Source organism: Ahaetulla prasina, chromosome 1, assembly GCF_028640845.1.
Source record: "Ahaetulla prasina isolate Xishuangbanna chromosome 1, ASM2864084v1, whole genome shotgun sequence".
In the NCBI taxonomy this organism is placed as follows: domain Eukaryota; kingdom Metazoa; phylum Chordata; class Lepidosauria; order Squamata; family Colubridae; genus Ahaetulla; species Ahaetulla prasina.
The window spans coordinates 301777576-301798808 of NC_080539.1; the positions used below are offsets into that span (position 1 = coordinate 301777576).

Sequence of the window (21233 nt, forward strand, 5' to 3'; positions counted from 1 at the left end):
ATAACAATCCTTTTATACAATCCTCTTTCTTTGCTAAGATCTGATGGAACCTCACCTTTCTGTATCCCAGCTGAAGATGTATTTCTCTGAAAAATAAAAATGGCCTTCCCATAAAACTCTGAAAATCCTGTGTTGTTTGTTTTACCAGAAAATCTGAAATATTGAGCACACATCCCTTGAAAGGTTTAAAAATGATGGCTTTGAAATGTACTGAAGGAAAGACTAACTCATTGCCTTCAATAAATGGAGATGTAATTATAATTTTGTAATTGGACAAATATTTAAAATTAAATAAGTCCAGTCAAAGGAACTTTAAGCATTAAGAAGATTTCTAGTTAATGAAAGAGGATGTTAATTAGTTCTGATTAGTATTTTCACTTTTGAAAGTGGATTTGACAGCCTGTACATCTCTTGCCATCTTAAACTATCTGGAGAAACTTGTAAAAATTCTACTCGAGGCAGGGATGAAATTCAGCAGGTTCTGACAGATTCTGGAGAATCGGTAGCAGAAATTCTGAGTAGTTCGGGGAACCAGCAAATACCACCTCTTCTTACCACCAGTAGGATGGGAATGGAGATTTTGTAATATCCTTCCCCCAGGAGTGGGGAGGGAATGAGGATTTTGCAGTATCCTTCCCCTGGAGTGGGGTGGGAATGGAGATTCTCTTTAAGAATATAAAGAGCAAATAAATGTCTTATTTGGCAAGTAATATAGACAATATTTGTAAAACAAACCAAAAGGACTTTTGAGGATATACAGTAATGTGCATGCAAATTCTATGAAAACAGATCAAAAAGAGAAAAAAGGAAATTGGCTGCAAAGTTACTAGTCCAATTAGTCTGTCAAATGCTGATAACTGCATGAGCAAAGTTGCAGTAAATGCATTAGTGATGTAAGAATAAACTTGTACAGAGGACAAGAAAGGAATCCATCTCATCAGGGGTGGGCTTCAAAAGAAGGGGTTCTCTGCCCAGTTGCTGGGTGGGTGTGGGCATGGTGGGCATGGCCTTGTCGGCCTCCTGCACCACGGTGTGGGGGGGAAGTTTTTGCCCTCCTTGAGCTCCAGAAGGGAGAAAACGGCCTTCCCAGGCTCCGGAGGCCGGAAACAGGCCTGTTTCCGGCCTTCCCAAACTTTCAGTAGGCCCGTTTTTGCCCCCCACAAGCTTCTGCGCGTACCCTGCACTTACCTGCATCCAAAATGGGCTGAATGGGGACTCCTGGTAAGGACGGGGTGGGGCGGGGCCAGCTAGGAGTGGGATTTGGGGATTCTCTGAACTGCACAGAACCTTAGCTAGAGGTTCTCCCGAACCCCTGCGAACCCCCAGCAGCTGACACCTGCATCTCATCCTTTTCCATTTTACATGTGTTTGCTTTGGGGTTTGCCCTTTCCTAATCCATGAAGATCCGTGGGAAAGCACTTGCCCTGCTGCCTGATTGAAGAATTAATTTGGATAATATGAACTGACTGAAGAGAAACAATTTTTGTTTTAATTATGAAAGAATTGTAGTTCATTTATAGAACACATGCTTGCATTTTCTGGCTGTTCCAGTCAAGGGAAAAGCCTCTGTTTGAAACCCTGGAGAGCAGCTGGCAGAACAGACCAGAAATTTCCCAAGAGAGTTAGACTCCAACTGTGCCTTGAGGATCTGCAGAAAGATGTGGCGTTCCAGAAGGGGGCATGATCTTACATTAACTCTCCTCCTTATCTCTGAAAACCTAGGTAAACTGTAAAATATTTTTCCAAGGGATTAGAAATGCCATATTAAGAATGTGTAAGGCATCGCCATACATTGCCCTCCGAAATGAAGGGTCAAATACAGCTGCTGGTTTATTAAAATGATGTTTTTTCTGTAAGTTGGGACAAATATCCTGTATTAATTCATCTTCTTGCCCTTATAGGATTCCGGCGCATGATTGTTTTAAATAAACTGTGCTGCAACATCATACACTAACCTTATATACTTGTATCCCAAGTATAACCCCAATACACAAATCACATTGCATATTTTTTATTTGCCTCCACTCCCTAGATCTCTTTGTTACCATTATTGAATTTTGTACCCCAGTTTATGTAAACATGGCAGAAAGCCATGAATATCTTCTAACAAATTATTCACAATGTTTCATTGCTTGAGGGTACCAAAGAGTGTTAACAGCTAATCTTAGGGGAATCTCTGTAAGAAACATTCTTTTTGCTTGAGATTGATAATTGTCAATGTTCCCTTGGGCTTTAAAGAAATATCCTTCTCATTTAATAAAATCAGTCTTTTACTGTTTGGTCTCCTGAATGAGCGCTACTGTAAAGGCACTTCTAAATAATACTTTCCATTGGAAATCAAGATTTTCCTTCAAAGACTCTGAATTACTTTGGAATATAATTAAATGAACATAGAGGTCAATGAGGCTGATATGAATTGATTGGATTACTCATCTTTATATGGTTCACAAATAATCACTGAACTGCAAATATGATGTTGATATTCATTAGTCTGTTCAATCTGTTCTTTGATGTTTTATTGTCGTAACAAAATCCTAAGGTACCTGCAAAGTGAGGCTTGGAATGGAGACATTTAGATATTGCAATCACCTGTGAGAATGAAGACAAAACATATTTATGGAAAAAGATGTATCTTTCTTTCTTTTTTTTTTTATTTGCATTTATATCCCGCCCTTCTCCGAAGACTCAGGGTGGCTTACACTATGTTAAGCAACAGTCTTCATCCATTTGTATATTATATACAAAGTCAACTTATTGCCCCCAACAATCTGGGTCCTCATTTTACCTACCTTATAAAGGATGGAAGGCTGAGTCAACCTTGGGCCTGGTTGAATAGAGTGTAGCAGTTGCCTTAAGAAGGAAGGAAGGTACCAACTCTTCAAATAATTGTGGAGGTATAAATTACCTCTACTGTGGTTACTGAACACCTGCCATTACTACTTTATAAGGCTAGGATTGACTAGCTTTCTGGGTAACCTTCGTCCAAACCCTCTCAGCCCTAGGAAGAAGACAGTAGAAACTGCTTCAAAAATCTCGCCAAGAAAAGTGTAGGGGCTCATCCAAGCAATTATATTTGGTTTTTCTGTACTTTCCATAAATATTGCTTTTCATAAAGGGGAATATCCTCATGAGGATCTATAACTATCATTAGAGAATCAAATATCTTCTCCCTTTTTCTTCTTCCCTATCTTCCAGTTTACTTTTCCATTACAGGGAGCTTGGGAATTTTAAACGGATGTCTTAAGAACTCTATTTTTTTTTTCAGGAGTCTTTCAGGATAGTAGACTAATTAGCTCTGGCTATTTCAGAGAAGTTTTGCTTACTCTCAGACATTGTCTGAATCACTGATGTCAAAGACAATCAGGATGATTTTTCTGGTCTGGACATTTATTAAATTCCTGAAATGTGTAGTTAAATTACTGAGAATGACTGAGGTTGGCTGAGTGTAAACTGTCATGAAGAAATGAAATAGGTCCAACAGGTTGCCTTGATGACCAGTCAGCAGCTGAGAACCAATTTTGGAACTTGTTCTGAGAGCATGCAGTACGGTGGCACAACTTCCTTGATCTGTGGTTCACCTTCTGCCACCGGCCTCTAATTTATCAGCTGCTGCTTTTGTAGTTTGACATGCTATGAAGCAATTTGGCAAGCTGAGTTGCTGAATTCCATTCAACTACTCGATAACACCAGCATTAGCTGCAGTGTATTCCATGTTGGGCTGTTTGACAAAACATTTCCATAATTAGGGGATTATTAATAATAATTTTAAAAATGAGTGAGGCAGAGGAACAGCTTTGGTTTTGGGATTTGTGTACTGTAGCTAGAAGTACGTTTCCTTCTTCCTTTTTATTAAATCTCTGTGAGATATAAATAGGTCATAATTACACCAAAGAATATTATTGACAATACTGCCTTGGATAAGATGGTATTACAGCTTACTTCAGTTTATTGTACTGTAGTTTTTGATGTAATCAGCTTGTTCTTAGAGCGATAAACACAGTAAAGCAAAGTTTGCCCCCATGGCTATCTTCATCTCTGGTTATTGTTTTACATGGAGGCTTAAGCAGAAGGTGCATATCTGCAGTTCTGACCACTGGAAGTCAAATCTTAAAGTGAAAATTACAGCAATTCACTCTTTTAGTATAGGATGCTATCTCCCATTTGCTTTCTTGCAGTATTGGCCATTTTGAACTTTAATTTTGTGTCTGAGGGTGTTCCTTTTGTGATAAAAGCATGAAATGTGATACCCAATACAATTATTCTTGATTTACACTGGTAAAACATTTTCATAAATAAAAAATAAAAAGCAATAATGCTGGTTTAAACTCAAGTTTTAGAATAAAATCTCCTTGCTTCAATTAGTACTAGTGTGTGCGTGTGTATGTAAAACATACACTGATTGTCTGGCAGCAGGATACATCTGGGGTCCTCCCCTCAGTCGGAACTCATCAGGTGTGCATAGCCACAGATCAAGGCCTCTACTGGGAATTGGACTCATAGACCATTCCATTTTAGTTGATTACATATAGTACTTCAGCTTGATATATTAGCAAAGTCCTGGTGCTCAGCAGTGTTTCAGGAAGGGATATGCAGAGGCTATCTTTAGAATGGCAAAATGAGGGAATGACAGAACATTCACAGCTCTCTGCCCGATTGCTTAAAAAAAGGAAGGTGGACTGTATATACCATTCTAAAGATAGCAGCGTTCTTATTTCAGTCTTGTAAGAACTATCAGCTTCATCTTAGAACAGTACCTTAGCTACTATCAGGATTATCAAGTAATTGCAAATTGAGTCTAACGATATTGATTTTAATGATCTTGTGAAAGATGTTTTATCTTGCTTATTTTTTCCAAATACTTGCTCTTGAAACATATTTATTTAATAGTTAAATAAATAACTTCAATGTGTTAGAGTTACATGTCTCTTTCTTAACTGGATATTTTGAACATTTTCTTTTTCTTTACCTGACATCTAAATGATGATTAGGGGATTGGAGGCTAAAACATATGAAGAACGGTTGCAGGAACTGGGTATGTCTAGTTTAATAAAAAGAAGGACTAGAGGAGACATGATAGCAGTGTTCCAATATCTCAGGGGTTGCCACAAAGAAGAGGGAGTCAGGCTGTTCTCCAAAGCACCTGAGGGTAGAACAAGAAGCAATGGGTGGAAACTGATCAAAGAAAGAAGCAACTTAGAACTAAAGAGAAATTTCCTGACAGTTAGAACAATTAATAAGTGGAACGACTTGCCTGCAGAAGTTGTGAATGCTCCAACACTGGAAATTTTTAAGAAAATGTTGGATAACCATCTGACTGAGATGGTGTAGGGTTTCCTGCCTGGGCAGGGGGTTGGACTAGAAGGCCTCCAAGGTCCCTTCCAACTCTGTTGTTATATTATATTATATTAAATAAGTATCATGTATAATGCTGGCGTGTGGATGGGTGTTTGTGTGGACATGCTTATTTTGAGATATGAGTTGATCAATTTTGTGTAAAGCTTGACTTGGTTGTGTTATCAAGCACCTTAATTTAAATCATAATAACAAAGAAGTTATTTTTGTCCAACTCAGTTTGTTTGCTTCAGCCACACATTTTGGGTCCTTTCTAGTGTGTCTCCTTTAACCCTATTAGTTAGTGTTGTTCGCTATTGCTTAGAAGAAGTTAAAGGCAAAACTGGAAAATTTTCCTTTTTTCAGCTCCAGACAAAGTTTCTACTGGCACAATCATGTGGTAGGCCGCTAATCTGTGGTATCATGATCAGTGTTCTGGATTATGTTTTAAACAATTTAATCGAGTTAAGAATACTTAAATTAAACTTAAATATCTGGAAAGACAGAGACATGGAGTACCATGTACAAAACAAGATTTTCTATCTGTTGGAAAATACAGTTTGTCTACCCATTTTAAAAAAATAGAGAATTCCTCAAAACAAGCACCTTAGGTAAATATTTGGTGGTCACATCATGACAAAATACTGTAATTTGTTTTCAGTCATGTTCTAAGCTACTTCAGAATAATTAAATATGAGATATTTGTGATCTCTGTTTCAAAAGTGCTTTGATATTACTGTGTGGAGCTTCCCAGAGCTAATGTTACATTATATATAACATTATATTATATATAACATTATATATATCCTACCCTCTGGAACGAGCTCCCTCTGGGGCTTCGTCAAACTCCCTGATCTCAGGTCCTTCCGCCGCGAGCTGAAGACGTTGCTGTTTCGAAGAGCAGGACTAGCTTGAACGTAGTTTTAAATTGGGGTTTTTAAATCAGGGGTTTAAATGGGTTTTAAATTTGTATTTAAAAGTTTTAAGGCATCAACTGAATTTAATTGTCTATTCTTTTTGCTGTTTTATATGTATTATATGTTTTCTGTTGTTTTATTGGCTGTGAACCGCCCTGAGTCCTTCGGGAGATGGGCGGTATATAAATATAATAAATAAATAAATAAATAAATATAGAGAGGGGTTAGTAAGTGGATGAGGAGGGACTGGGAAAAAAAGGAAGTTAGTAATTGATTGCTAGACAGAGAGCTCCATACTTACTTTAAAACAGATCAGTGAATTCCATATTGCTATAAAATAATATAGAAACCCCTGTTGTCCCCAGTTCAGGTCTGAGCCTGGTGCCGAAGCCAATGCTGGATGTCAGACATGAGGTGCAAGTTTTCTGTTTGCTTTTTATTGGAGTACTCCAAGGAAAAGGCTCCTGGCCAAAATGCCAAGAACCAAGAACCAAGGATTAAGAAAGCTTTATACATTTTCACTAAGAAGAAGGCGGGACAAGGCAGGATACTAAGAAATATCATTTAATAAATATTTTAGTAATAATTCTACAGTTTGTTCTATTGGTCTCTATCTGTCCCTATTTCTAAGCCTTGGCTAATGAATGCCCCAGGAGTTATCTAATACACATTTTATTGGCTGCAGGCCACCACTATTCCTAATTGTTAGCTGAGATCTGCAAGTTGTCTAACTCTTGTTACTTTTTTCAGCTTTTTAACTACCCAGAATTATTACAAGATTTACACATGCATATTTCCTGTAGATAAACATTCTTTGTTCTTGCCAGCCACACTCCACAATTACAGGCTTCCTGATTTACTTTGAAGTGTGTGGCGTGGCCTGGCTTTATTTTAGCATACAGCCCATTACCCCCACTGTAAACCAGAAATCGTCAGGCATAAGCCCAAAGACAATAAGATCCAATTAAGTCCAGTTCTTGATTTTTGCTTACATATAATAGGCAGAAACTTTCCAGACTAGAGATATTAACTTTCTAATCTAATAGCTATAACCTGGGAGATTCCAGGGTGTGGCTACCCTGAACCTTTCCTCCCTCCATTGTCCTGTTGAACTATGCAGTCTCTTGTTTTGGGGCCCTCTCTGGAATGTGACACCTCCTCCCTTGGAAGCCACAAAGGTATTGTTGACTTTCCCTCCACTCCTTCTTTAGCTGCAGTTTCCAACATAGATATTAAATTCAACAGAACTGGCTCACCTTTTGAATCTGTTTTTCAAAGGTAGCCATGATATATGGTTTCCTAGATATTGCTTATGTTTAAAAATACTAATTCACCATTCACGATGTGCTTGAGAAGATTCAGGTCCTTCAGAGTGAGTATTGATCTGTAAGAATGATTTTAATAGCAGCACAGTAAAAGTATTTTTTATAGTTTTATTTATTCTACTGATAGGTTTGCAGTCGTTTCATTTTGTCCATGACCCATGCATAAGTATCAAGATAGAAAAGAATAGAAGAGAGAGACAAATAGTGCCATCTGTCATCTCCATGGCAAAATCCACACCTCTCTGGATTAAATGTGAGTAGACACAGTTGTCTACAAAGGAGAAAGAATCTGCTAACATGGTGATTCTTTGTTAGCTTCTGCCAGTGCCTTCTATCAGTGAGAAAAACAAACATGGATTTTACTTTGAATCTTGACTTCTTTGATGCCGTTTCTGACTTGTATAAGCTTTATTTTTTAGATACGAGCCATTTATTTCTCAGCATGCATTCACTTCAGCATGCACAGGGTAGGAGAAATTACGGGCTCCTCTTTACAGACTGAATATCAAACATAAGAAACTGCTGAATCTCAAAAAGATTCGCTTTGGACCAAATCTTACTGCATTCCCATTCTGTAATGACTGGTAAAACATTTTGGGGGGGAAATATTTGTCCATTGCATTCTTATACAAATCCAACAAAGTGGATTTTTAAACCTCAGTTGTTCTCATGATTAATAACTAGTTCATCAGTGCTGAAATTGATTTGGCTACCTTTTTTTTTTTTTTTGCTGGGCATTCTTTAGCTGTAATTTCTATAGCTTCACAATCGCAGGATATCTTTCTCCCCACTGTTAAGATGCAAACTAGATGCAGAATCCAATGCTGGGGCTCAAAGGATGATTTGGTTTTTAACCACCATTTAGAAGGCCTCTTTAGTGTAATGAATCAAACAATACTGTTAGCAGTTGCAAACGTAATCGCTTATCTGTTTGTCAGTGGAAATGCGTCAGTTGGATGTTCCTGGAGACATAAAGATATAGTAACTGCACTGGCTAATCAAACAGAGCTCTGGAACTGATTATCCTTACCTTTCAGAAACGTAAGCATTGCCTAGCACTTTGTAGGATATAAACTTTACCAGCCCAAAATATTATATTCAGAAGTGTTTAAATTCTAACTGCTAAATGCAAAAGTGAGAGTGACTCACATATTACGAATGAAGCCTGTCTCACATGGTGTTCGGTACAAGTTGGTCTGCATAAATGAATTGTTCTTGCCTGTGATGGAGTTATTTCATCACTGGATATCCTTTGAGAAGCTAAATATCCAGTAAGATGACTTTGCTTTAGTGGGAATTCAATAACAGTTTCCTTCACATTCAGCAAAGTTCTCTTTGCAATATGTAATTTAATATATTAGCAATAGCAATAGTACTTAGACTTACATACTGCTTCATGGTGCTTTTACAGCCCTCTGTAAGCAGTTTACAGAGTCAGCATATTGCCCCCAACAATCTGGGTCCTCATTTTACCAACCTCAGAAGGATGGAAGGCTGAGTCAATCTTGACCCGGTCAGAATCGAACTCCTGGCAACGAGCAGTGTGTTAGCCTGCAATACTGCATTCTAACCACGACGCCATCATATTGATATAGTATTCGGATGTATTCCTTGTGTGTCCAATCACACTTGGCCAATAAAAAATTCTATTCTATTCTATTCTAATTTTTTTACAGATTTTTATCTCTTTTCTTCTTTTGTTTTTAGACAATAGATTTACTCTATAAAAATTGCATACTTCCAGAGCGGCTTTCTCTAACCTGATTCCTTCTAGAGGGGCTGAACGCAATGTATGGGTTGGGGATGCTATAAATTGCAATTCCAAGTTCTCTAGAAGGGAGCAGGCATGATTGCTCTGTGGTACATTTTATCAAAAAAGATTGGCTCTGGTTAAGATCGGCATTTTATATCATCCTAAAAAAAATTCAAGGCATACTTTTTATATGGGCCTTGTGTCTCTGTAGCTGCTTCCCTATTGAGCTTTATGCACATGTAATGTTTATGGTTTTTCATTTGAAATCACAATAGCAATAGCACTTATTATATTATAGCACTATAATAGCACTATATCATGGCACTATAATAGCGCTATAATAGCACTTTACAGTGCTTTACAGCCCTCTCTAAGTGGTTTACAGAGACCCCAAACAATTTGGGTCCTCATTTTACCCACTTCAGAAGGATGGAAGCGGGGATGGGCTTCAAAAATTTTAGCGAGGGGTTCTCTGCCTGGTTGCTGGGTGGGTGTGAGCATGGTGGGTGTGGCCGAGTTGGTCTCCTGAACCATGGTGAGGGGGGATTTTTGTCATCCCCAGGCTCTGGAGGCTTTCCTCGAGCTCCGAGAGGCTGAAAACAGGCCTTCTCAAACTTCCAGTAGGACCATTTTTCACCTTCCCCAAGCCTCTGCGTGCACCTTGCACTTACCTGCATCCAAAATGGGCTGCATGGGGATTCCTGGGAGGAATGGGGTGGGTGGGGCCAGGCAGGTGTGGGGTTTGGTGGTTCTCCAAACTGCACAGAATCTTAGCTAGAGGTTCTCCCAAACTACTGCGAACCCCCAGCAGCCCACCCCTGGATGGAAGGCTGAGTCAACCTTGAGCCTAGAGAGATTCGAACTGCCAAATTGCAGGCAGCCCTGCAGTCAGGAGAAGTAGCCTGCAGTACTGCACTCTAACCACTGCACCACCGAGGCTCAATGATGCATTATCTAAATATCCTTTGGAAGAAGCAGGTGGCAGACATGTTTGCAGAGGCTTAGCTTAAGTTGGGAGCAAAGGTAGATGCAAGCAGCAGTCATACTTCCAGAAGTAATGTTTCTTCATTCCAAATTGGAGAGGACATTATCATCCAGCAGCTATTTTTCTTCTACCATGGGAAAGAAGTATTTCTCAGGTTTTCATGTCAAACTGTTCCATGAAGATAAGACTCTACTACTGGCTCAAAAAGCAACCAAATTATTCCACAATTTTAAGATGCTTTTTAAAAAGCTGCTTAGAATACCATTAGCAACTCTATAGTGAGTTAAAGTTTATGTGTGATCTCAATCAGCCATATATCAGTCCTGAAACACAGGTAAACACAGGGCAGAAGTCTGCTTTGAATTGAGCTTGACTCTTGGATGACTTTATGGACACATCCCTGTAATTTACTTGGCTACAGTACAGAAGTGGTTTCCTGATGCCTTTCATAAGATGTTTTTCAACATTAGGATTTCCTGTTTAGATACTAACCCAGCCTGACTCTGCTTGTTTGCAAGGCGAGAGCAGGTAGACAACATGCTGCTTACAGTATGATTTATTCTTTATTTGGTAGTACTTGTGTACTACTCCAGTCTGAACAACTCAGGAGGGGGGTGCAATCCAAGCAGTGAATGTCTATCCACATTAAAGCAATATAATACCCGATGATAGGAGAAAAAGAATAACAAATGGTTTAAAAAGACATTTATTTTCATATTAGAGAGCTGGGATCCAGAGAATAGTTTAGTGATAATGTGTGAGGTAGCAGGCATTTCTGCATAATATATGGTTTATGTTATACCCTTGCATTGAAGGATGCATATCCCACCTGTATATAGTTGTTGTGGGAAGTGATGTCACCAATGGGAATATCTGCAGAAGCCATGGGCATCTGCACTATAAATTGGAAATCTTGTACAAATTAGATATCCTTCAATAAAGATTTTTTTTATGGGGGGATTTGACTGAGAGGATGTCAAGTAGGGGTGAAATGCTCCCGGTTCAGACCGGCTCGCCTGATCCGGTAGCAATGGTGGCGGGTGGTTCAGAGAACCAGTAGCAAAAGTACCTGGCCCCGCCCCCTGCCTCTGCTGAGCTGCACCATCATCAGAGGGTTTTTTTTACTTTTAAAAGTTTTTCTTCAGCTGAAAACATGCCTTTAGAAGTAAAAAAAAAAAAGCTTTGCGGATCCCGCGGCTCAGCTGAGATCTTCAGAACCCTTTAAACTCTTTTTTTTAAAACAACCTCTTTGACCGAAGAGTTTGTAAAAAAAAAAAAGTTTTAAAAGGCTCCTCTGGCGATCCCAGCTGAGTTCCTCATCACCAGAACCTTAAAAAACATGTTTTCTACAAGCTCTTCAGCCGAAGAGCTTGTAGAAAACCTCCTTTTAAGAGATTCTGGGCTGCAATGAAGCACTTACCTTATACTGCTCCTTTCCATGCTTTACATCAGTTGCATCAGTTAGCAATTAAAGCTGCCTGCCTGAAATCCATCTCAGTCAGCAATTCAATTTGCCTGCTTTGCTGGCTGAGGAACTCTGGGAATTGAAGTCCACAAACCTTAAAGTTACTAAGGTTTGATCTAACCTGATCTAAAAAATATAAATAAAATAAAATAATAAAATAAAATATTTGTGCAGCTTTCTGAGATTTGGTGTGTTTCTGTAGTGTTTCACTCTAACTACACAAGCACACAAAATCTCACAAAGCTATATGTGGCATTTTGTGTGTGTGTGTGTGTGTGTGTGAGTCGTGTTGTGTTGTGTTGTGTGTGTGTAAAGTTTTTGAGCTTTTTGTGGCTGTGTGAGGTTCCTGTTTGTTGCAGGGGCCATTCTGGGTGAAATACAGTTGCTTTTACATTGTGTGTGAATCAGTTGTGTTGTGTTGTGTTGTGTTTGTGTAAAGTGTGAAAGTTGGTTTTTGAGCTTTTTGTGGCTGTGGGAGGTTCCTGCTTCTTGCAGGGGCCATTTTGGGTGAAGTGCAGCTGCTTTTACATTGTGTGTGAGTCAGTTGTGTTGTGTGTGTGTAAAGTGTGAAAGTTGGTTTTTGGTACCTCTTATTGTTTTGTATACTTTGTTTATTATTTTTATTATTTATTATTATTGGCCACACCCACCCAGTCATCTGACCACCAAGCCATGCCGACCAATTAAGCCACGCCCACAGAACCGGTAGGGAAAATTTTTAGATTTCACTCCTGATGTCAAGTCTGGAAGCATGACAGCCTTTTTTTTCTGCAGTTCTCGTTGCACGCTTTTAAATAACTAACAGATTGAATAGCCCTAAAATATTTGATATTCTTCAACCTAGATAACCTAGTTAAGAATTCTTTTTTGTGCAACCACTAATTTTACTTACTCTGAGTTTTGTCTTTTGTTTTGTTTTCAAAACAGTTGAAGAATCAAGGTATCTATATATTTTCTCAAAAGCCAAAAAAAGTATCCGCATTTTCAAGTTAAGACACCTGCTCTATTTTGTTACAGAACTGGTCTGTTAAATCATTTCTTCTTTTACTCTCTGCCAAAGTTGTTGATTTCACCTCCTTTCCTGTCCGCAGTGGTCTTTCCAATTAAGCTGAGATTTGAATTGTTCTTTATAGTTGGGGCTGGATAAAGAGATCGGAATCCAAAGTAAACTGTGGCAGGAAGGTTGCTTGAGAAGCTGTGGAAAAAGAAACAAAACAATTGATTACCATTTGGCAGTTATTAGTAATTAACCCAAATCATATCCTGCACTGTACTTTCTCCTACCTGAAGCTTTGAGAAATTGAATAGGCTTTATTCTGTTGGATGCAGAGAATCAGATATTGCTGTCAGAAAGTAGCTCAGCAAGTTGATAATCTAGCTTTTAGATCTGAAAGCATGTTAAATTACAGAAAATGGTTATTATTGACTGTTCTGTAATTTAAGGTTTAATGTAACATCTGTCACGATAGCTGGCAGAGGTGCCCTAATTACTGATTATGCTAGTAGTCAGTTTACCACACAGATCAAATGAAAAAATAAACTTCTCTGTGTAGTAACATTACTTTCTGTGCCTGTGTTTTTATCATCATTCTTAAATTAGAGTGCGGTTGCCTTTGTATCGGAGTGAAATCCAGCAGATTCTGACAGATTCTGGAGAACCGGTAGCAGAAATTTTCAACAGTTCGGAGAACTGGCCGCAGAAATTTTGAGTAGTTCCGTGAAACAGCAAATACCACCTCTGGCTGGTTCCAGAGTGGGGTGGAAATGGAGATTTTGCAATATCCTTCCCCCAGAAGTGGGGAGGGAATGGGATTTTGCAGTATCCTTATCCTGCCACGTCCACCAAGCCACACCTACCAAGCCACACGTCCACCAAGCCACGCCCACAGAACCGGTAGTAAAAAAAATTAGATTTCACCACTGTGAATGTATGCGTGTGTATGGGCACAAGGGGAATGTTTGTTAGCTTCCTCAGATTATGATTCAAAGAGCCCTAGATTTTTTCATTCCTATGCCTCATTAACTACATGTGCTCAAAATCATTAAAGCAGGCAGTTAACTTGAAATACACTGAAATTAATCCCCGCAGAGCAAGAGGAAATTTTTACCCTGAAGGGTAATTATATTACTTTCATTATGGAAGGAAACTTATTTTCTTTTCGGTGCAGTGGCTGAGCTTTCTCCAGCTGATGCCTCTCAGATATGCAAAGGCTCTATTTTTAAAAAAATTACCACTATTTGCCCATCCTGATAGAGAATTTAGATGTTTTAATACTGTACATCTGGAAGACTAAAATAGCCGTTATGCTACAATCCCACACAGGTTCCCTAAAAATATAAAAAACAGTATGTTTAGTATGCCTTTTTCCCACTTATAAATTTGCTGCCTTTTGGGGGGGAAATCCATTATAGGGACCTTTATATTTTGGGTAACTTGTTCTTAGTTGCCACCAATATGGGAGAAGAATCCGTATTTTCCAATGTTGTTTATGAAACTGAAATTTGCTGACAGGTTTCTTGGAAAACCAAATGGCCTTGGTCTTTATTTCAAGGGTATACAGAGATTGTCTAAATAGGACTGTGGCCCAATCTGATTTGAGTCTATCCAACTTTGAAATACTAGGTATAATTGAGTTTTGACTCATGGATGTCCTTTCAGTATGTAAGTTTCAGGCTGAAACTATTTGAAGACTTTAAATCACATGGGAGCAGATTCAAATTTTGCTTATAGTTAAATAATAATTTGATTTTGAATAATCCTATTTTGTTTTGAGATCCAACCTTTGGCTTCATCAGATCTATATTTCTGAATTATTATTTTTTATCTTTTCTTTTTCTTTTAGTGACTTTACTTTTTAAAGATGATGACCTGCAGCCTATACACAGGCTGCACAGTCACACACACAGACACATGAATTGAGATAGACACGAGGGAAGCATGCAGTGGGGCTCCCCAAGGTTCTGTCTTAGACCCAATACTCTTCAATATCTTCATAAATGATTTAAATCAGGCAATAGAGGGGGAATTCATCTAATTTGCAGATGACACTTAAGCTGAGTGGAATTTATTTTATTTATTTATTTATTTATTTATAATTTAATTTCTATACCGCCCTTCTCCCAAAGGACTCAGGGCGGTTTACAGCCATATTAAAAACCAACACAAAGTACAAACAACAAATTTAAAAGCAAAATTAAAACCAAATATTTACAATAGGCCAAATCAAACTAAAACGGTCATAGACCAACATAAAACCCATTTAAAATTTTCATTTAAAATTTCACTTAGGCCAGTCCCGCATGATGAAATAATAAGATCTTAAGTTCGCGTTTGAAGGTCTGGAGGTCGGGGAGTTGGCGCAACCCTGGAGGCAGCTCATTCCAAAGGGCCGGTGCCGCCACAGAGAAGGCTCTCCCCCTGGGGGCCGCCAACTGACATTGTTTGGTCGACGGCACCCTGAGCAGGTCCACCCTGTGGGAGCGCACAGGTCGAATAGCCAACTTTTTAGAAGATAGGCTCAAGATCCATAAGGATCTTGAAACATGTGAACACTGGGCCCTATCCAACAAAATGCAATTCAGGTATGAGAAAAGCAAGGTTTTATACTTGTAAAATCTAAATGCACAGATATAGAATGGGTGGTACTTGGCTCAATAGCAGTAACTGTGAGAGGAATCCAGGAGTCCTAGTGGACAATCCATTAAATATGAGCCAGGAGTGTGCTGCAGTTACAAAAAAAAAGCCAATGCAGTCCTGGTCTGCATCAACCGAGGGATAATATCAAGATCATGTGAGGTGTTAGTGCTGCTTCATACTGCACTGGTGAGACCACACTTGGATAGTCCATCCAGTTTTAGTCACCATGATACAAAAAAAGATGTTGAGAGTCTAGAGCAACAAAAATGATATGGGCTAAAACATATGAAGAATGGTTGCAGGAATTGGGTATCTCTACTCTAATGAAGAAAATGACTTGGGATGATATGATAGCTGTCTTCCAAGGGGTTGTCACAAAGAAGAGCAATTCAATCTATTTTCCAAAACATTGAAAGCAGAACAAGAAGCAACAGATAGAAACTTATTAAAAAGAGATCCAACCTAAGGAGAATTTTCCTGACAGTGAGAAGAATTAACAAGTGGAAAGGCTTGTCTCCAGAAGTTGTGGGGGCTCCATCGCTAGAAGTTTTTAAGAAGAGATTAGGCAACCATTTGTCTGAAGTGATATAGGGTTTCCTGCTTGAGCAGGGAATTGGAGTAGAAGACCTCCAAGGAAGGTCCCTTCCAAATCTGTATTCTGTTAATGCTAGCTCAGATGCTGCTTGAATTTGGAAGACCTATGCCAGATGCTGGTGAACCAGGAAAATTTAGGCTACTGGAACAAACATACAATGGATGAGACAAGAGAACTTGGAAATTGATGGAATGCTACTATAGTAATAAACCTAATAAGTGGTGATATATGAAATGTTCATACATTTCATATATCACCACTTATTAGGTCTACTATGGATGGACAGAAAAAAACACAGAAGACTCAAAAAAAAAAACAACAACAACAACCCCAGAAGAACAACTGATGTGTCCCATTAGAAATTCTTAAAAGTAGCTCTTGCTTGTCAGCCAGGAAATAGATTAGTTTATGACTTGGCTTTGCAAACTTTGGTTCCATAGAATACAGAAGTTAAAGAGCTCAGATACTTTCCCCTGAGATGATGATTTTTGATCCAGGATAGTTTGGTTGTTGAAGTTGGAAAATGGTCAATTGCAACCAACCATGTCAAACTGCATATTGCTAATTGAAGAGTTATGTATTGCGAACCCATCCTGCCAGTGGAATTGCTGTTTATTTAAGCAAAGTTGGAAAATGAAGGGCTAGTATTTCTTCTCTGTTCGTTAAAATGCCAGGAACACTCAGGTTTTGTAATGGAAAGTTAATAAGTACAATGAATCTCATGAATACTTGAGTAAAACATTCACAATATGATGGTATATCCTCCGTAGACTGAATCTGATACAGAGAGCATCAAATAATATATTGTTTTACTACTGTTTTCCCTAGAACAATCAGACTTAATCTGGAATTGGTTATCCTAAATTGGCACGTATATTTTACAAGGCTTACTGCAGTTCTCTTATAAAAGGTTACACAATGTACGTGCCAACATTCCAAATGCATTAATCAGAGCCAGATGAATACTATTTCTGTAGTATTTTAATTCTCTCTTTTGAATCATTATTGAAAAGATACATTTTACCTAAGGCTGTTAAACTTCCTTTGATTTGAACATCGTTGTTTTGGAAACAAAGCAAAAAAATAGGAATGCGTATTTGCATCTGTATCTTTATGGAAATTTTGCAGTGAAACAAAGAGATTTATTATGGGTTTTGTAAAATAGAGGACGTGGGGTAAGCATATTTCATTTTAAGTCTCTTAAATCACCTGATGAATTATAGAGTTATCAGAAACAGGATTAGTCTCTGATGAATAATAAAGCAGAGGAATAATTCCAGCTTACTCTAAGCTTCAAGATTACATTCCTGAATTTTTGGCAGAAATGCATTTTAGTTTAATACCCATCGTGGGTGTGTGAACATGCATTTTGCTTTGTTGTGTATTTGCTCTTTCTGTTTGTTGATTTATTGCCACCTTCAAAAGCTGTGTAGAAGCAATCTTGTCAAAGAGATTTTTCAGAATTGGACCTAATATATAAATGCACCTGTCTACTTTCTGCTTTATTCATTTCGGAAGAGATGTGTCTCTGTGGCATTTTTAAGGCATCACAAAAAGAGGGTTTAGCCCAATCCTCAGGAGAATGAAATGCAGCAGAGTAAATTTAATGAAGAAAATTTGAGATGGTCTATGGCAGAAGACAGCAACTGTTGGGCCCAGGATATATGCAGCACTGGAGCCCCCTCATTGTTGTCTCTGGGCTTTCCTCTGGTCATGATTATAGAAACTGATGGCAACATTTTTGTCTTTTTTTTTTTAGTTGGCAAGGCAATTGAAAACTGTTATGTCATCTCTAAAATTTAAAAAGAACGTCCACCAGATTCGTCCTAAAACCCTACTGTGTAAAATGGACATACTGTTCACACATGCACACAAACACACCCCTTCAAAAAGGAAGTATAGCCTTCAGCCACCCAAGGTTGCCCACCTACAGTTTCTGATGAAGCAGAAACAATATCAGCAGGTGCCTTCAGGGAAATGAACTCCAGGACCTTGCCCGGATTGGCTGTTGCTTTCTGTTAAATTTACACGTTTATTTAAATTTATTTAAATTTCCCTGAGTTCCTTGGCAATTTAGTTTTAGAACTCTTAAGTATGGGAAGAAACAATGGATGGAATTTTCTTTGGCAAACACAGAAAAGGAAAATATGCTAGACCTCTAAGGCCTGCTCATTTTGTAATATATCTCTGAATAAATGTGCCCAAACCTACACAAAGTTCTCTCTTTTGAATAGACCATTGTAGGAATTAGCTTGTGGACTATTGGATCCACTGGAATGTTTTTCTGTAATATACCCAGCCTACACACAGATAGACAGACACACACACATGGATGCTTGGGAAAGCTTCATCTTCAAGAGTTTGGCAAAGAATACACACTAAGAGCCCCTGTAAGCTGCTTCTCAAGAGCAAATGCACCTCCATGAATATTCAGGCTAGCACGGAATAATTATTGGCAATTGAGGTATCCTTAGAAGGGTTTTCCTATAATATTTAGCATCCAGGCATACTTATCATGAGTCAAGAATTTTCTTTGGTATCCTGGCACTGTGACTGCATTTAGGGCGCTGAAGCCAAAAGCCAGTACCTTGAATTGCACTGGCAACCAATGAAGGCTTCCATGTACATGAAGCATGTGGCTTGCAGCAGAAAAATAATGGACAGGGTATATTAAGATGTCCCCAAATATTTTTTTTAATCAACAATCTTCCATTCATACTGGACTAATCACTTTCTGACCAATCTATCTCAGAAGATTGAAGTGAGATAAAATAAAGACAGGTAACCTCATGTAAGATGCATGGAGATCCTGGAGAAAAGATGGTATATAAATCTAAGAACGTCAGCCTCAAAATGTTTTATCCCAAGATTTTAGAATGCAGTTGTCATTTGAAAGGAGAATAATATGTTGCCATTTGAAATCTATTAAACTAGGAAACAAATTGTAGGAACGTTTTCTGTCCTCCTCCTTCTCCCTTCCTCTCATTAAAGTTATAAATCATCTTAAAAGACCATCCATGAATCCTTTAGAGGTTCTTTATGAACTATCTTTAAGGAGATGGTTTCTTAGGAAGCAGTCACCTTTCTCTCAAAAATGCCCACCACAATTTCCACTATGACAGTTCTTGATAGCATCTTTCTTCTTTGTACCATCTCCAGATCCATTTTCTGAAAATGGAATGTTTGGTGCCTAACAAATGAAATTTCACACAGTTCAGAAATAAGAGGTGCTTCGCTTCATGAAAATGAAAGATAAAAGAATAAGATTGACATTTGCAGTATATAGGAGAGATCAAAAGAAAGGGTTTCTGAAATCACAGTAGTTTTTCCCCAAAAATGTTCTCTGAAAAAGATCAGAAGGGTTACTTGCAAAAATTGTTTTGAAAATAGTACAGATGGAACTTGTCTTGTTAAACCATTAGCATTTCCTGCACCACATAATAAGTTTGACCCTTCCAGATCCGGTTCATCCCACTTCATTCAGCTCCAGGTAAAATTTCCAATAGTTAGGGATGATAGCAGTTTTCATCTGTATATATATTTATATATGTGTGTGTTTAGGTATAGGTACGTGTGAATCCCCCTATGGATTTTACTCCACTAGTCACTGCCGACTATAAGGGGCAGTGTCCATCTCTGTTTCAAGGCCAAAGTGGTACCTATTTATCTACTCGCATTTGCATGCTTTTGAACTGCTAGGTAGTCAGGAACTGGGGCGAGGGTGGGAGCTCACCCCATCACATGCCACTCAGGTCTCGAACCTGGACTGCCAGCTTTCCAGACCAAGAGCTCCATGTCTTAACCACTGATCTACATCAGAAAGAAGTTTAACTATCCAGTGATAGCAACTGTTAGAGTGATTTTTTTTAATGGCCAAATTTATAGGCTAGAGTTTTATCAACAAAAAGACTAATATGGAAAATTTCCCCATTTGGTTCTGTTTTCAAGAGAATAGACTTATTAACAATTGATCCTTCTATTACTGATGTGGTTCCTCTTTCTTTTCAAACAGTATTTAAAATGGTTTATGAAAAACAGTGTGGTGTCATGAATAAGGACTTGGACAAGGATTAGGTTCAAGTCCATTCCCAGTCCTTGCCAGTCATTATTTTTGAGCCCAATCTCTTACACAGCAGTGGTGATATTCCGCCGGTTCTATCCGGTTTGAGCAAACTGGTACTGGTGGCTGTGGGAGGCTCCACCCACCAACCCGGATGTAATCACCTCCCATTTATCCACGTTTTTGATGTTCTGTGCATGTGCGGAGGTGGTGTGCATGAGCAAAGTGCATGTGCATGCCAGTAGTTACCTTTGCTATCAGTTTGGAACCGGGAGCGCATGCATGTGCACTTTTCTTGCTCACAGTGCTTCTGCGCATGCATAGAAACTTCTGCACATGCACAGAGCATCCGTGATGATATCCGGGAGGATGGGCAGAGCCTCCTGCCGCTGCCGCTACTGGTTCACCTGAACCGGGGCAAACTGGTAGAAACCCACCACGGGCACGCACACTCACATTTGCGAACCAGTAGCGAAGGTAAGTAAATACCACCCCTGCTTCATAGGGTGTTGTAGGAGAGAGTTCTGTCCATCCATGACCTTGAATCACAAGAGGAAAAAAAGGAAGATATAATTGGTAACAATGAAATAAAAATGCACACCACATTTACAGTTAAAAAACCCATTAAAACTACAATGAGTTTTTTAAAACCCATTTTGCAACTTGCTTGAAACTTGAATATCTCCTTACCAAAATACAACACAAGAACTCTTCAACAATGCAACTCCAACAAGCTCATTTTGCATAGATCTTGCACGGCGTATTTTGAGAAGTACGACAATCAGCAATCTGAACTGCGCCCATCTGTTCTTGATTGAAAGATCCTTCTGGCAATGCCAAGACGTTTCCTGGCTTTTCCTTCTGTTTTCTTCTCATCTTTGCTAAGGCTTAACAAGATCTCTCTTCCACTTTTGCTTCTGTGGGCTTTTCCCCACCCCCTGTGGTTTGTTGCTGTTTCAGCTCACTGACATGCAGTCCCAGCTTGTTATTCTCCTTCTCTAAGGGTCAGGTCCCAAGTTACATTTTCCGAGAAACAGAACTGGGCTTGCCTGCAAATGAGTTTACCCAAATGTGGTGGAATAAAAGGGATATTCAGATCTACTGAGTTTCCTTTGATGGGAAAGCAGTTCTGGTATAGAAAACAATTGTATAATTGTCAATTGCC

General features: G+C 38.8%; 1 protein-coding gene and 1 long non-coding RNA gene across 3 annotated transcripts in view; one reads left to right on the forward strand and one right to left on the reverse strand.

Annotated features, from left to right (window-relative positions):
* RGS6 (regulator of G protein signaling 6) overlaps nucleotides 1–21233 on the forward strand; it is a 307970-nt gene that overhangs the window by 60925 nt on the left and 225812 nt on the right. The window lies entirely within an intron of this gene.
* On the reverse strand, nucleotides 12848–21003 carry LOC131187559 (uncharacterized). Its single transcript, XR_009152583.1, has 3 exons — nucleotides 20759–21003; nucleotides 20525–20607; nucleotides 12848–12971 (listed from the first exon to the last, which is right to left on the reverse strand). It is a non-coding gene; the product is annotated as an uncharacterized LOC131187559 (long non-coding RNA).